Source organism: Coregonus lavaretus (genome assembly GCF_964263955.1).
Source record: "Coregonus lavaretus genome assembly, contig: HAP1_SCAFFOLD_56, whole genome shotgun sequence".
Taxonomy (NCBI): Eukaryota; Metazoa; Chordata; class Actinopteri; order Salmoniformes; family Salmonidae; genus Coregonus; species Coregonus lavaretus.
Genome location: NW_028164156.1, coordinates 549,683 through 564,033, shown reverse-complemented (window position 1 = coordinate 564,033; position 14,351 = coordinate 549,683).

Here is a 14,351-nt window from a genome sequence, read left to right as displayed (position 1 = left end):
GTTTTTTTCCCCTCATCAATCTGCACACACTACCCCATAATGACAAAGCAAAAACAACAACAACTGAACAATCATATTTACATAAGTATTCAGACCCTTTACTCAGTACTTTGTTTAAGCACCGTTGGCAGTGATTGCAGATAAAGTCTTAATGTGTATGACGCTACAAGCTTGGCACACCTGTATTTGGGGAGTTTCTCCCATTCCTCTCTGCAGATCCTCAAGCTCTGTCAGGTTGGATGGGGTGCGTTGCTGCACAGCTATTTTCAGGTCTCCAGAGATGTTCGATTGGGTTTATGTCCCGGCTCTGGCTGGGCCACTCAAGGACATTGAGACTTGTCCCGAAGCCACTCCTGCGTTGTCTTGGCTGTGTGCTTAGGGTCGTTGTCCTATTGGAAGGTGAACCTTCGCCCCGGTCTTGAGGTCCTGAGCGCACTGGAGGAGGTTTTCATCAAAGATCTCTCTGTACTTTGCTCCAATCATCTTTCCCTCGATCCTGACTAGGCTCCCAGTCCCTGCCGCTGAACAACATCCCCGCAGCATGATGCTTCCACCACCGTGCTTCACCATAAGGATGGTGCCAGGTTTCCTCCAGACGTGATGCTTGGCATTCAGGCCAAGAAGTTCAATCTTGGTTTCATCAGACCAGAGAATCTTGTTTCTCATGGTCCGTGTCCTTTAGGTGCCTTTGGCAAACTCCAAGCGGGCTGTCATGTGCCTTTTGCTGAGGAGTGGCTTCCGTCTGGCCACTCTACCATAAAGGCCTGATTGGTGGAGTGCTGAAGAGATGGTTGTCCTTCTGGAAGGTTCACACATTTCCATAGAGGAACTCTGGAGCTCTGTCAGAGTGACCATCATGTTCTTGGTCACCTATATAGACAGTTGTGTGACTTTCCAAATCATCTCCAATCAATTGAATTTACCACAGTTGGACTCCAATTAAGTTTTAGAAACATCTCAAGGATGATCAATGGAAACATGATCCACCTGAGCTCAATTTCGAGTCTCATAGCAAAGGGTGTGAATACTTATGTAAACAAGGTATTTCTGCTGTTTTATTTTTAATACATTTGCAAAAATGTCTAAGAACCTGTTTTCACTTTGTCATTATGAGGTATTGTGTGTAGATTGATGAGGAATTTTTTTATTTAATCAATTTCAGAATAAGGCTGTAACGAATCAAATTGTGGAAAAAGTAAAGGGGTCTGAGTACTTTCCTAATGCACTGTACATATCCAAAAGTGGACCTAGAAGTTTGTCCTTAAATATCTATTGGGAGCCCATCTGGACCTTCCGCTTTACCTCCCTTCATATCGAAAATAGCATCAGATATTTCAACACCATCCAATTCCTTTTATCAGATCCAAATGAGTGTCTTCTGAAATAGAGGGAAAATTAAGAAAAACAGCCCCAAAGCATGATGTTTCCACCCCCATGCTTCACAGTAGGTATGGTGTTCTTTGGATGCAACTCAGCATTCTTTGTCCTCCAAACACGACGAGTTGAGTTTTTACCAAAAAGTTATATTTTGGTTTCATCTGACCATATGACATTCTCCCAATCCTCTTCTGGATCATCCAAATGCACTCTAGCAAACTTCAGATGGGCCTGGACATGTACTGGCTTAAGCAGGGGGACACGTCTGGCACTGCAGGATTTGAGTCCCTGGCGGCGTAGTGTGTCACAGATGGTAGGCTTTGTTACTTTGGTCCCAGCTCTCTGCAGGTCATTCACTAGGTCCCCCCGTGTGGTTCTGGGATTTTTGCTTACCGTTCTTGTGATCATTTTGACCCCACGGGGTGAGATCTTGCGTGGAGCCCCAGATCGAGGGGGATTATCAGTGGTCTTGTATGTCTTCCATTTCCTAATAATTGCTCCCACAGTTGATTTCTTCAAACCAAGCTGCTTACCTATTGCAGATTCAGTCTTCCCAGCCTGGTGCAAGTCTACAATTTTGTTTCTGGTGTCCTTTGACAGCTCTTTGGTCTTGGCCATAGTGGAGTTTGGAGTGTGACTGTTTGAGGTTGTGGACAGGTGTCTTTTATACTGATAACAAGTTCAAACAGGTGCCATTAATGCAGGTAACAAGTGGAGGACAGAGGAGCCTCTTAAAGAAGAAGTTACAGGTCTGTGAGAGCCAGAAATCTTGCTTGTTTGTAGGTGACCAAATACTTATTTTCCACCATAATTTGCAAATAAATTCATTAAAAATCCTACAATGTGACTTTCAGGATTTTTTTTCTTCTCAATTTGTCTGTCATAGTTGACGTGTACCTATGATGAAAATTACAGGCCTCCCTCATCTTTTTAAGTGGGAGAAATTGCACAATTGGTGGCTGACTTAATACTTTTTTCCCCCACTGTACATTCTCAAAGAATTTGGGATTATCATCATTAGGACCATAAACATTAACCAGATTAATATGCTCATTCAAAGGAGTTTCATGTATCAAAATGTATCTACCAGCTGTATCAGTTATAATAGTATCCACTTGAAACGGAACAGATTAGTGAATTAAAACCATAACACCATGAGAATGAGAGGAGAAACAGGATGCTATTACTTGCCCTTGCCATCTCCTGCATACTTTAAGTAGCTCATCCTTCAACAAGTGAGTTTCTTGTAGGAATACAATAGATGAATGAAGTTGTTTAAGCCTAGTAATAACCTGTTTTAAGCTTGGATAGTTTACAAACTCCACGGACATTCCACTAAGTACATTTTAAGTTTAGCATTTGAAGTCATTTAACCAAAGATGTAAACATGGAATAAGCTATACCATAAAGGCATATCTAAAATATGTTTAGTAACCACAAGGACCGCAGGAATATTTTGTAGTGAGGAAAATATGTAAAGATCTGTTGGAAGAAACAAACATAAATCTATCCTAACAACACAGGGTCTTTTGCTAGTAGCCTATATAGTAGCCTAAATATCACAACAAAAGGCCTCTCTAGCAAGATGATATGTGAAATATCACGTAGTATTTGTTTGAAAAGTAGCAAAGAATAGCTCCACCTCAAACAGTAACGCTAGTTAGTGAAGCCTGAGACTAACGTTAACGTTACAGTATGGACCGTCCAAAATAGTGGTAGATGATCCACAACACAGGGTCTGTTGCTAGTAGCTACCAAGTAACAATATGGCCCATACGTATAGCATTAATGTAGTACACTATGATATGTTTATAAACCAGAAAAAGTATCAAAGATCAGAAATGAAAAGCCTACGTGAGAAAAAGAGATATCATTGAATATGTGCTACGTTACCCGAAGGCCCTTTGCACATGATGTTAGGCTTGCACCTGAGTGTCAATCATTTTAGTCCAATGATATGATCAAAAGGCCTCCATTCTTAAATGGAAGAAGTTTGGAACCACCAATACTTTTTCTAGATCTGGCTGCCCGGACAAACTAAGCAATCGGGAGAGAAGGGCCAGGGAGGTCACCAAGAAGCCGGTGGTCACTTTGACAGAGCTCCAGAGTTCCTCTGGAGATGGGAGAAACTTCCAGAAGGACAGCCATCTCTGCAGCACTCCACCAATCAGGCCTTTATGGTAGAGTGGCCAGACGGAAGCCACTCCTCATGAAAAGGCACATGATTGCCCGCTGGGAGTTTGCCAAAAGACACCTAAAGGACTCTCAGACCATGAGAAACAATGATGAAACCACAATTAAACTCTTTGGCCTGAATGCCAAGCGTCACGTCTGTAGGAATCCTGGCACCATCCCAACGGCGAAGCATGGTGGTGGCAGCATCATGCTGTGGGGATGTTTTTCAGTGGCAGGGACTGGGAGACTAGTCAGGATCGAGGGAAAGATGAACGGAGCAAAGTACAGAGAGAACTGAAAATAGCTGTGCGGCGACACTACCCATCTTACCTGACAAGCTTGAGAGGATCTGCAGAGAAACTCCCCAAATACAGGTATGCCAAGCTTGTAGCGTCATACCCAAGAAGACTTGAGGCTGTAATCACTGCCAAAGGAGCTTCAACAAAGTACTGAGTAAAGTCTGAATACAGTTTTTTATTATTATTATTTTTGCAAAAATGGTGACATAACACCTAGCGGTCAAACAGGGAAATGGTTCCAATCATTTTTCCTTTTTATTCATTTTAGAAACACTTAAAATAATGGCTGTGTTTCGTGTAGGCTTACCCTGGCGTGACTTTTAGCAATATTCGGCTCTATTTCCTCTCAGATTATAAAACTCTAATTATCATCAAAGTAGACATCATGCAAAACAACAACACTGCAAGCTCCTGCACGTCATCTCTAGCTGTAACCTTTGATAACAGGTATTGTGTCAATTTAAAACGAATTAACTGTGGTGGCAGGTGCAGTGATGAACGCTGAGAAGGAGCTGAGTGTAGAGGGAAGCAGTGTGTTGAGGGAGTTTATCGTCTAGTGTATAAAGAGGGATACGTCCTCCAGTAGCTCAGAGATGGAACCTGGTGAGACTGAGGATGAAGGACCTGCGGTGAGGAACTCCGAGTTCGGGTTTCGTTCCAAGGATGATAAGGATGATTCTGGCCCAGTGGGAGTGAGATTTGTAGAGAGAATGGATCCATATATAATAATAATATAATAATATGCCATTTAGCAGACGCTTTTATCCAAAGCGACTTACAGTCATGCGTGCATACATTTTTGTGTATGGGTGGTCCCGGGGATCGAACCCACTACCTTGGCGTTACAAGCGCCGTGCTCTACCAGCTGAGCTACAGAGGACCACAATGGTGTCAGGTTAGGTGGAGAAGAGGTTGGGGACTGTTGAGTTGGTGAAGGTACAGTGGGGAAAAAAAGTATTTAGTCAGCCACCAATTGTGCAAGTTCTCCCACTTAAAAAGATGAGAGAGGCGTGTAGTTTTCATCATAGGTACACGTCAACTATGACAGACAAATTGAGAATTTTTTTTCCAGAAAATCACATTGTAGGATTTTTTATGAATTTATTTGCAAATTATGGTGGAAAATAAGTATTTGGTCACCTACAAACAAGCAAGATTTCTGGCTCTCACAGACCTGTAACTTCTTCTTTAAGAGGCTCCTCTGTCCTCCACTCGTTACCTGTATTAATGGCACCTGTTTGAACTTGTTATCAGTATAAAAGACACCTGTCCACAACCTCAAACAGTCACACTCCAAACTCCACTATGGCCAAGACCAAAGAGCTGTCAAAGGACACCAGAAACAAAATTGTAGACCTGCACCAGGCTGGGAAGACTGAATCTGCAATAGGTAAGCAGCTTGGTTTGAAGAAATCAACTGTGGGAGCAATTATTAGGAAATGGAAGACATACAAGACCACTGATAATCTCCCTCGATCTGGGGCTCCACGCAAGATCTCACCCCGTGGGGTCAAAATGATCACAAGAACGGTGAGCAAAAATCCCAGAACCACACGGGGGGACCTAGTGAATGACCTGCAGAGAGCTGGGACCAAAGTAACAAAGCCTACCATCAGTAACACACTACGCCGCCAGGGACTCAAATCCTGCAGTGCGAGACGTGTCCCCCTGCTTAAGCCAGTACATGTCCAGGCCCGTCTGAAGTTTGCTAGAGTGCATTTGGATGATCCAGAAGAGGATTGGGAGAATGTCATATGGTCAGATGAAACCAAAATATTACTTTTTGGTAAAAACTCAACTCGTCGTGTTTGGAGGACAAAGAATGCTGAGTTGCATCCAAAGAACACCATACCTACTGTGAAGCATGGAGGTGGAAACATCATGCTTTGGGGCTGTTTTTCTGCAAAGGGACCAGGACGACTGATCCGTGTAAAGGAAAGAATGAATGGGGCCATGTATCATGAGATTTTGAGTGAACACCTCCTTCCATCAGCAAGGGCATTGAAGATGAAACGTGGCTGGGTCTTTCAGCATGACAATGATCCCAAACACACCGCCCGGGCAACAAAGGAGTGGCTTCGTAAGAAGCATTTCAAGGTCCTGGAGCGGCCTAGCCAGTCTCCAGATCTCAACCCCATAGAAAATCTTTGGAGGGAGTTGAAAGTCTGTGTTGCCCAGCGACAGCCCCAAAACATCACTGCTCTAGAGGAGATCTGCATGGAGGAATGGGCCAAAATAACAGCAACAGTGTGTGAAAACCTTGTGAAGACTTACAGAAAATGTTTGACCTGTGTCATTGCCAACAAAGGGTATATAGCAAAGTACTGAGAAACTTTTGTTATTGACCAAATACTTATTTTCCACCATAATTTGCAAATAAATTCATTAAAAATCCTACAATGTGATTTTCTGGATTTTTTTCTTCTCATTTTGTCTGTCATAGTTGACGTGTACCTATGATGAAAATTACAGGCCTCTCTCATCTTTTTAAGTGGGAGAACTTGCACAATTGGTGGCTGACTAAATACTTTTTTCCCCCACTGTAACTGAGTGATGATTTATTGGTAACTGAGTGATGATTTACTTCGTGATGATTTATTGTTTCTCCTCTGTCCAGAGGGAGCGGGCGCTGCGGATTACGTGATTAGAGACAGGAATTGTGACTTGAATTGCTCTCCGGAACAGGTGGCATTGAAAGGAGTGATAACGGGGTTAGGTTTAAGTGTTGAGGATGTGCAGTTGAAATGGAAGATTCCAGGTGTCTGTGACACCCTCCGTTTGGTGAGACGTAGAGCGTGGGGAAACAGAGAATACATTATCTGTCATGCTGGATTTTGATGCATAATCTCTGCCAGATAAGATCAAGGTAGTCAGTAGGTCAGTTATCCCGTGAGCGATTTTGTTCTGTAAATACTACAGTGTTTTAGGTGTGAAGTTTATGGGCCTGTTGCAGCAGTGTGTAGGCGTGAGATGCCTAGATGTGACAAGTGTGCAGGAGGGCATGAGATGAAGAAATGTGTGGTATCGGTGGAGAAAGTTCTGTGTGTTAGTTGTGGAGGTGCTAACGGGCTGGAGATCTGAGGTGTCAGGTGAGAGAAAGGCAGATTGTGGTCCTCTATAGCTCAACTGTAGCTCAATTGGTAGAGCATGGCACTTGTAGTGGGTTCGATCCCCGGGACCACCCATACGTAAAAATTTATGCGCACATGACTAAGTCGCTTTGGATAAAAGCGTCTGCTAAATGGCTTATTATTATTATTATTATTATTATTATTATTATTATTATTATTAGATTGAGGTTGCCAGGGTTACAGTAGTACAGAAAGTGTTGTAGCAGAAGCAGTGAAGGGAGTGGTAGAGGAAGATGGGTACAGGGTGAGGGATCTTGAGAGGATTCTTGTTGGGGGTGTTGAGTGGTAGTGGTCTGGCGTAGGACTAGATAGGGTTAAATTTTGGAATGGGGTGGTGTGTTTTTGTAGTGGAAAATCGCCACGAAGGGACTCAAAGTCAAACTTAAATTAATCATTATTTTTTTATCAATTGGTCTGAGGAGGTCAGTCATCTGCACGAACCAAGAACATTTACCCTCACATTTTTTAGAGCAGGCTAATACTGTAATTTTGTATTAATTACCGTATCAATGAATTTAATGTATATAGGCTGTGAATGGCCTCACACACCAGTACAGTAGGTGGCGGTGTATGCACCTAAAAGTTGGAATGCGCTCCACCAACCAAATCCCGAAGAAGAAGGATGCAAATGCACGTCGCTTGACCAGTATGGAGAATGTGAAAAAGGAGCAAAGTTCATCTTTATTATTGATGTTTGATGAAGAGTATCTACCACCCTATGTAAAGCTGGGATATATAATATACCCCATAAGAGAGTTTGTGTAAAACCTGATGCAATGCAATAGATGTAAAAAGTTTGGCCACATGTCAAGTGTTTGCAGACGGAAGGAATATATTATTGAAGAGCATGTGAATGTAAAATGTTGTAACTGTGGTGGGGGTCATATTCCTGAATTCCCAGAGTGCCCTGTTAGGGTGAAAGAGGTTGAGGTGTCAAGGATCAGGGCTGTACAGCAAATCTCCTATGTGGAGGCGGTGAAGAGAGTTATAGTAGCAAGAGGCCACAGTTCTGAAGAAGATATGGCGGTGGATGCACTGCAACCAGTTGCAAATGTTGTACGTCAATCAAGTGATCTGGATACACTTATTTTGAAGGTGGATTTTTTTAGTATTTACAGCCACAGTTATTAATTGTACTGCACAAGAAGTCCAAGAAGCTGGACATCATTATATCTGCAGCTGAGAAGTTTTTGGGCCTCCAAGACTTCACGGCAGAAGCCCTGCAAGGACTACTGTTGCCAGAAAATGTTCCGCTACAGACAACTAACACAATTGCATTTTATCGATGGCAGTTTGAATGCACAGAGATGCCATGACAAGATCCTGAGGCCCATTGTCCTGCCATTCATCCACCTCCATCACCTTATGTTTCATCATGATGATGCACAGCCCCATGTCACAAGGATCTGTACACAATTGAACATGCTGAAAATGTCCCAATTCTTCCATGGCCTGAATACTCACCAGACATGTCACCCTTTGAGCATGTTTGGGATGGTTTGGATCGACGTCTACCACAGCTTCTTCCAGTTCCCACCAATATCCAGGAATTTCGCACAGCCATTGAAGAGGAGTGGGACAACATTCCACAGGCCACAATCAACAGCCTGATTAACTTTATGCAAAGGAGAAGTGTCCCGGAGGAGGCAGCGGCAGCTACCCACTTCTCCAGTGCTTTATTTGTAAATTGGGCGGTGCCGGAACCAAAAGTGAGTCCGAGAGGGGGGGAGGGGGGGGGGGAGGGGGGGGGGGTGACCTGGGGGGCTCTGAGGTACCAGAACGGATAAAAACAAACAACCTTTATAACAAAGCATACGGGCATAGAGCAGTGTGGTGTGGAGCCGCTTGCAGAAGTTACACACATGGAGTGCATTTTTTGTAGCCTAGAGTCCGGGAAAAATGTGTTATTTTTATAAATGGATTTCATGCAATTCTACATCATTTTAGATGCCCTTACAAATGTCCAAAATGACAGGCTACTTTGACACTGAGATCAATAAAAACGACCTTGTCTTGAATCCATCAATAGCCGAGGCCCCTAAGTGTGCAGAGAAACACATTGTACAATATGAGGAGGAAGAAATAGTCCTAAAAAAGCTTTCCGGTTTCACTGACTCACCCAATGATGTGCAGCTCACTCACCGGCCAAAAGCTTATCTCTCTCTTGCTTTACTTTTTAAAACAATGCTGTTCGCTCAATAGGCCTATTTGAAAGTTGATAACTTGGTAACATAGAGACATTAGTATTTTATTTTCAGCCGGATCCATTTGCTTTACAACCTGTGTTTTCCAGCGATTGTATTAGAAAAATGTGCTAAAGGCCTGTTTTAGCTGCATGCTGTTAACTGACAGATTTGCCACACGTTAGGCATGCCTTGTGATTTGGCTACACACAATCCACAGCTAGGCTATTTTTTTAAATTAGCTGTGGATCCTCTGTGGCGAAATTCTAGTCTTACTCCTGGTGTAGTATTGGGAATGATTTAATTTATTTCTGAACAGACAGCTATTATTCTATTAGGAGATAAATGATGAAGTGCAATGCTGGAGAGAAGAGAGTTGCTGGCTTATGTCTATAACAGCACAGAGAGGGAGAGAGATCATAGAAAGTGAATGTCATTGTATTTCTGTGAGAGATACAGGCGTGCTTCTCTCTCTCACCACAGCAATGGCCACGCCTTGGTCTAGGCTACAATGTTGCGCAAACCATAAACCTGGGACGACCCAACATTAACCAATTCAATTAACCTTTTTGTCCGTTTCTATTTATTACTGTAGGTATGTGTTATGACGACTTTCTCTGGCATCAAGTAATTCAGTATGCAAGAGAATAGTTGAACACTTAGATGGAGAGTTGGTTCAAAGTATTTAATATTACAGTACCAGATTCACATGACAAGCGGTACGGGCGTAGCCTATTGTCATCTGAATGACTTACATAGAAAACCTCTTAGTTTATATAATGCTTTTCAGAGCTAATTCGATCCAACAGTTGCCAACCATTATTGAGTGTCACTCCTCACCTCATATAGGATCACCCTATATGGCATCGTGTGGCACCCTAGTCAGGATATTCCATCACGTACTCCTTCTAAGATTAGCACCAGTGGCCCCCCAGCTATCTTGGCCCGCATACCTTCTGGCACCCACCAGTGACAGAAATAAATACATGGAATATATGTCATCCTCCAAATCCTTATGCAGCTCTCAATATTCCAAACATTAACAGCTTCTTTCTTCCTATAGGCAGAAACCTATCGACTGTTGTACTCACGCTGCTAAAATCCTCGACCATTGCTATTCAAACTTCCAGGATGGTTATAAGGCCCTCCCCCGCCCTCCTTTTGGCAAATCTGACCACGACTCCATTTTGCTCCTCCCTTCCTATAGGTAGAAACTCAAACAGGAAGTACCCGTGCTAAGGACTATTCAATGCTGGTCTGACCAATCGGAATCCACGCTTCAAGATTGTTTTGATCACGCGGACTTGGATATGCTCCGGGTAGCTTCCGAAAATAATTTAGATGTATACACTGTAACGGTGACTGAGTTTATCAGGAAGTGTATAGGTAATGTTGTGCCCACTGTGACTATTAAAACCTACCCTAACTTGAAACTGTGGATAGATGGCAGCATTCACGCAAATCTGAAAGCGCGAACCACCGCATTCAACCATGGCAAGGTGACTGGGAATATGGCAGAATACAAACAGTGTAGCTACTCACTCCGCAAGGCAATTAAACTGGCAAAACATCAGTATAGAGACAAAGTGGAGTCGCAATTCAACGGCTCAGACACGAGAAGTATGTGGCAGGGTCTACAGACAATCACAGACTACAAAAGGAAAACCAACCACGTCGCCGACACCGACGTCTCGCTTCCAGACAAGCTAAACACCTTCTTCGCCCGCTTTGAGGATAACACAGTGCCACTGACGAGGCACACTACCAAGGACTGTGGCCTCTCCTTCTCCATGGCCGACGTGATTAAGCATGTTAACCCCCACAAGGCTGCCGGCCCAGACGGCATCCCTAGCCGCGTCCTCAGAGCATGCGCAGACCAGCTGGCTGGTTAGTTTATGGACATATTCAAACTCTCCCTTTCCCAGTCTGCTGTTCCCACATGCTTCAAGATGGCCACCATTGTTCCTGTAACCAAGAAAGCAAAGGTAACTGAACAAAATGACTATCGCCCTGTAGCACTCACCTCTGTCATCATGAAGTGCTTTGAGAGACTAGTCAAGGATCATATCACCTCTACCTCTCACCCTAGACCCACTTCAATTTGCTTACTGCCCCAATAGATCCACAGATGATGCAATCGCCATCACACTGCACACTGCCCTATCCCATCTAGACAAGAGGAATACTTATATAAGAATGCTGTTCATTGACTATAGCTCAGCATTCAACACCATAGTACCCTCCAAGCTCATCATTAAGCTTGAGACCCTGGGTCTGAACCCCGCCCTGTGCAACTGGTTCCTGGACTTCCTGATGGGCCGCCCCCAGGTGGTGAAGGTAGGAAACAACATCTCCACTTCGCTGATCCTCAACACTGGGGCCCCACAAGGGTGCATGCTCAGCCCCCTCCTGTACTCCCTGTTCACTCTTGACTGCGTGGCCAAGCACGCCTCCAACTCAATCATCAAGTTTGCAGACGACACAACAGTAGTAGGCTTGATTACCAACAATAACGAGACCGCCTACAGGGAGGAGGTGAGGGCTCTGGGAGTGTGGTGCCAGGCAAATAACCTCTCACTCAACATCAACAAAACAAAGGAGATGATCGTGGACTTCAGGAAACAGCAGTGTGCACCCCCCTATCCAAATCGACGGGACCGCAGTGGAGAAGGTGGAAAGCTGTCAAGTTCCTTGGCGTACACATCACCAACAAACTGAAATGGTCCACCCACGCAGACAGTGTGGCGAAGAAGGCGCAACAGAGCCTCTTCAACCTCAGGAGGCTGAAGAAATTCGCCCTAGCACCTAAAACCCTCACAAACTTTTACAGATGCACAATTGAGAGCATCCTGTCGGGCTGTATCTCCGCCTGGTATGGCAACTGCACCGCCCACAACCGCAGGGCTCTCCAGAGGGTGGTGGGTGTGCCGAACGCATTACCGGGGGCAAACTACCCACCCTCGAAGACAAATACAACACCCAATGTCACAGGAAGGCAAACAAGATAATCAAGGACATCAACCATCCGAGCCACTGCCTGTTCACCCCTCTATCATCCAGAAGGCGAGGTTAGTACAGGTGCATCAAAGCTGGGACTGAGAGAATGAAAAACAGCTTCTCAAGGCCATCAGAATGTTAAATAGCCATCACTAGCACATTAGAGGCTGCTGCTGCCTATTGAAGTCATTGGCCACTTTAATAAATGGAACACTAGTCACTTTAATAATGTTTACATATGTTGCACTACTCATCTCATATGTATATACTGCATTCTATTGTATAATATTCTACTGTATCTTAGTCCATGCCGCTTTGTCATTGCTTGTCAATATATGTATATATTCTTAAATCCCATTCCTTACTAGTTTTGTGTGTATTGGGTATATGTTGTGAAATTGTTAGATATTACTTGTTAGATATTACTGCACTGTCAGCTAGAAGCACACGCTTTTCGCTACACCCACTATAACATCTGCTAAACGCGTGTATGTGACAAATACAATTTGATTTGACTTCATAGAAGACAAAATATCAGTATGTAATAGCACGTTTTAAGCTTTCTAATATCGAAAGAACATGTCATACCATGCTAGGTAACAAATCCGTTAAGGTATTATCACGTCTGGTAAAGGTTTGATGTGTTATTTTTATGTCAAACTGAGTAAACCTGGTAACTATTTTACAAGTCAAATAGCTAGATACTTTGGGTTTGTCTGAATGGATGTACATCATTTCATAATGAATCCATTTCTTTTAGATTTCCGAGTTTGTTTTTTGCATTTTTGGTTTTGTGTAAAATTAACAAGCTGTTAAAATAGCGCAGCCCACTCGGTCAGCGTCAACGGACTTCAGTGCAGCAGAGAGAGACAATTTCACGGTTGCACTACTGTTTTGAAGCTGAATGTAATGATTATACGTTTTCTACATGTGTACTAATATTCAGACACATTCAGTTATTTCTGTATTTATCGATAAATGTTAATATGGTGTGAACGGAAAATACAATTGGTTTTTGATTGAAGTAATACATTGAAGACAAGGTTATTCAGGAAAATAGTACACAGTGCTTCCTAAAACAAACAGTGACCTTTTACTAAATGGCTTTTGTCATTTATGCATTTACAGTACCAGTCAAAAGTTTGGACACACCTACTCATTCAAGGGTTTTTCTTAATTTTTACTATTTTCTATATTGTAGAATAAGAGTGAAGACATTTAAACTATGAAATAACACATATGGAATCATGTAGTAACCAAAAAAGTGTTAAACAAATCAAATATATTTTAGATTCTTCAAAGTAGCCACCCTTTGCCTTGATGACAGCTTTGTAGAATGTTTGTAATCTACAATGTAGAAAATAGTAAAAATAAAGAAAACCCCTGGAATGAGTAGTTGTTCTAAAACTTTTGACTGGTACTGTATGTGAATTTGGGAAAATCTGCTATATGTTAAGTACCGGCACCTATTCCAGTCCAAGTCAAACACTGAATTAGATATTTTAACAAGAAGAAATATAATATATTTTTAGAGAATAAAGAAAGTGCCAGAACTGTGAAGACAATAACTTTTTGTGTCTGTTTCTCATTGTTACTACAGGACGACTAGAATTAAATCTGAGGCCGGTAACATCAACAGTGAGTACAAACCCAGCCTGCCTCTCTCCTTCCACACTGAGTCCAAACCAACAGTCCCTGGGTCCTGATTGTGACCGTGGAGCTCAGTTTGCACTGCAAGATCCAGAGATGGCATCAGTGAAGCTGGAAGACTGCAGTCAAACACTGGAGCTGAATGTCAACATTAAAGATGAAGAAGAGGAGGAGAAGATAGGGAAATCTGTTTCTCATGGTAAGAGCAGGTTCTATCTAATTAAGTTTGTTTGTTCCAACTTCCCACTGTGCATGAAAAGTTGCAGTAGAACTGTTTCATGATGATCTGTTTGTATGAAAAGGTAGATATTATTTCATGCTACTGATACTTACAAGGTTTGACACCAGTATTGCCAGCATGTGTTTTATTCACTGGGCTATCTGGAGTGCTCAGAGTGTAGACTAAAGAAGTGAAGTAGACAAACTGCCAATGTTTTAAAGTTCTATTAAATGAGTCTGTGTAGTTACTAACCCTTGTGATAGTGAGTGGAGGATGATATGGCTTCTACATCTGCATTGCTTGCTCTTTGTGGTTTTAG